Source organism: Mus pahari, chromosome 13 (assembly GCF_900095145.1).
Source record: "Mus pahari chromosome 13, PAHARI_EIJ_v1.1, whole genome shotgun sequence".
NCBI lineage: Eukaryota > Metazoa > Chordata > Mammalia > Rodentia > Muridae > Mus > Mus pahari.
The window spans coordinates 95,620,053-95,624,109 of NC_034602.1; the positions used below are offsets into that span (position 1 = coordinate 95,620,053).

At 32.1% G+C, this 4,057-nt stretch overlaps 1 pseudogene; it reads right to left on the minus strand.

The window, feature by feature from the left end:
- Positions 1–2,431: 2,431 nt before the first annotated feature.
- Positions 2,432–2,956, minus strand: LOC110330258 (annotated as a pseudogene).
- Between the last annotated feature and the right edge of the window lie 1,101 nt (positions 2,957–4,057).

Below are 4,057 nucleotides of genomic sequence, written 5' to 3' on the forward strand. Positions count from 1 at the left end.
AAACTTCATATGACCCAGCACAAGGAAAGGCCTGGGCCAAGTAGTGGGAGTGGGTGGGTAGGGGAGCAGGGGCAGGGGGGCTATATGGAACTTTCAGCTTTTGTAATATAAATAAAGAAAATAATAATAATTAAAAAATTTTAGAATGTAAAAAAACAAAAAAAAAAAACAATATTGTAGCAATAATTTTTTAAGGTTTAGCTGTCTTTAGATTCATCATTATAAAAATATTTATTAAGCAACAAAACACTCTGTATTAATTTTTTACCTGAAATATATGAACTGTCTGATATAAATACAACATTCATTAATTTGGCCTCTTTAAAAAAATGAAAAGAAAAAGTGTCTAAACTAAAATTAATAATCTGCTAATTCATAACAGAATCTTATGGTTATTGGTAGTAGATTTATTCATTAATGCAAAAGAATAAATACTCATGAATCTGATTCATAACAAGTCACACCAATTGCCAATGGTTGGAAGAGACATATAGGGTCTTTAGATTATACCCTTGCCTGATTCAATTATTAACCAGTGCTGCCAATATTAGCACAAGAGATACAACAAGATAAATGATTATTGAACACAAGATAACACATTTTGTTTCTTTTGTCATTGAAAAAGGAAAATTCAAAAAGGATGAAATAGACACACATTAAAATTGATAACATCAAAATGGTCATATAAAATCAAATTTTGGCTTTAAATTATACCCAATAACTCTTACAAGTGCTAAAAATTTAAAATTTATCTCATTCAGAAACAGATTGGCTGTCTGTTGAATGACTAAGAACTCATTTATCATAATGTACAAATACTTCAACCAGATATTTTTTTAAATTATCATAACATGATGGAAACGATAACAACTCTAATTGTAATAACCTAAAATACCCTGATGATCACCAATAACTGAGTAAATATACTGTCATGAATCATACATAGAATAAATTCAAAATAATAAAAATGTATTTATATTATATGATTACATTGATAAAGAAAACTTAAGTACATATTAATAAAGTATCTATTTGTATGAAATGATAGAAAGGCCAATCTCCAGTTTACTGTGACTATGTATGTGAATATCAGCTATTTCCTATGGGCTAAGGTCAAAAGAAGAGTCAAAAAACATAATCAACTTTGTCATTTGACTGCAGCAATAGTCCTAAAAATGTATGTATACCAAAAGTAAAGTTTGTTCCTTAAATATATACAGCTCCGTGTGCTTCAACTTCTCCTTGATATATTTGTGTGTACGATGTTTCCCTGAGTAAAAAATAAAAGACAAGAAGCATAAAAATGATTATGGATATTTTGTTAGCGTTTTGTCAAATTCGTAAGTTAATTTTAAAACTAGAATCTTTAAATGTTGACATATTCTATTCCAGGATTAATGTTGTTTTTTTTTTTTTTAATTTGTCTGATTAAGTTTGCTTTTGGATCTATTGGGTGTATTTGAGAATTTCCTTCAGATAAATTCTTCACTAATTTTTTCAGTACATGCACATATATTCTATTCACTCTTCATTCCAGTGGGGTTTGAATCTTGTAGCTACATATAATTCCTACTGAATTCTGAGTATTAATTTATATCTCAATGGCATACTGAAGTTTTCGGTTAGTTTTATTAGTGATTGTCTAGGGATTTAGGAGTAAGCTATTTTATTGACTGCAATTAAAAATAACTATTTTCCTTCTTTCCTCATTTTCATACTCTCAGGGGATTCCTTATATTTCAGCTAATTGAATGACAACATATACTTAAAATAATCATAATGTGTTGGGTGTACACTCCTTTATCATTTTTTTAGTGTAAGGAGCTATTAACACATGAAAGTCAAGACCTAATGGAAATTGAGAATCTTGAATATTCTGAAAAGAAAAACCATATATTAAGTTATATTAAGCAAAAACTACACACTGAAACTGCCCATCTGCAACTGTTTTTCTCCTGTGTTGCTTTTCATTTTCTTATGCATTTGTTATGTCCTCTCATCTATTAATGAATGCACCCACAAGCCAGTTGCATATTTATAAATATTCAGTATTAGTGACCAGTCTGCTATCTCTAGTATTGCAGGTTTTCTTTTTAAAAGTATACAACTTGTTCCTTGTTTACTTCACACATGTTTTATGAATCTTGCATTTTCATTCTTTAAACTCCAAACTCTCTCATCTCTGTGCCTCTCATGTTTTGTCCTCTTTTCCCTAACAATCGTATTTCACATTATCTATACAATTTTCTTTCCCCTGGTTATGGCCAAGAGCATTTGATTTGCATCCTTGGGGTTAGAACCATGTGTTGGATTTTTTCATGGCCACTGTACTGATAGTACTGAAGATAGTTGCTTCCTAAATCCCAGACTCCATCAGTAGTCTATTGATCAGTTCTGTGATGGAAAATGAAAATATTGGTTTTCCAAATAGTCAGCTTATGACGTGCCATTTACAGAAGCTCAGATTCATCACAGCACTTGTGTGTGCTAAGGCAGAAATAAAACCTAAGATGAAAGCAACCAACAGTAGCAGTGAGCAAAGTCTGGAGGACATGATCAAATTATACAATGGTCTACAGATAGCCACTTAGTGATCATATGCCATGGCAGTCAGGAGGTAAACCTCAGCCACCACAAAAATCACAAAGAAAGAGAGCTTGGCCATGCACTCTGAATAAACAATCAAATTTTTCTTACCAAGAAAGCTCACCAGCATTTTGGCTGTAATGACAGTGGAATAGCAGAGCTCAACATAGGATAAGCTGCTGAAGAAATAGTACATAGGAGTATGAAGCAGTGGGCTGACTGTGATGAGCAGGATCATGCCCAGCTTCCCCACTGCTATCACCACATAGATGCTGAGGAAGAGAATGAAGAGGGGCAGCAGGAGCTCAGGCTGCTGTGTTAATCCCACCAAGACAAACACAACTGCTGCAGAATGATTCCCAGTGCCCATTGTTTGAAGATTTCTGGAGAAATAGAAAATATGTATTTAGTTTACTATCATACTACAATGAAGATGCCTGATCTCACATCAAAGCAAAGTATTTGAGTTTGGAAGTGGAAGGCCTTTTCTTCGCTTCCAAATGAAATGAAAAGTTAAAACAGTGTTTAAAAAATTACCAATGCATTATTTTCATTTCCTTTCAAAGGCCTACATATATCTCCTTTATATTTCTCACTTGTGAATTTTGATCATGAAATAAAGTGTTTTCTACTGAATTTGAAAGATTCTTCTCCTGTATGTGGCAGCAAAATAAATTTTTCCTTAAGGAGAGAAAGAAGCATGTGCAGGCATATGAAGAGCAAAAGTTCTGAGTGTGTTTTCTCATCAATTTAAACCACAACTCAAGGACCTGAGACAGGAATGATGTGACTTTGACAGCAGTTATGGCCTTACACATTATAGTATCACACCTGGTTCCATTGTACAACCCCTTCTCAAAAACAGCACAAGCTATGTGAACCTATCCAACAAAAGTGGCCACTGCTCTATTGAACTGTCTCCAGAAGAACCTAAGATTTTGACGTTTGTCAAACTGATCACATCATATAGTGGAACATTAATGTGTGTACATATTCTTGATTATTTTTGAACTCTATGAATCTGAATTTAAACAAATCTACTGCTAATCTATTGTTCTTGTATGGAAATAACATATTCAACTAAAATACACTATATATATATATATATATATATATCACTTAATGTGAGTTAATAAATATAAATCTTAAACCAAGAACCCAACATATCTTAAATATTGGATATGGAGAACAATTGAAAGATACCACATATTTAATAAAGTATCACTTGCATTGTTTGTTTCTTGTTCCTCTAAAATTTGGTTACTCCATTGGCTCAGTTGTTTCTACCAGAGACACCTAAAAAATGTACAGATCTCGGAACAACCCACAAATGCTAGATCAAAATAAGAATTTTAACAAAGCTATTTAATGATCCATATACTTAATTTTTATTAGGATCTGAAAGTTATGACAGGAATTCATTGAAAAATAACTTGGCAGTTGGGAAATTAATTGTGATAATTTTTTACTT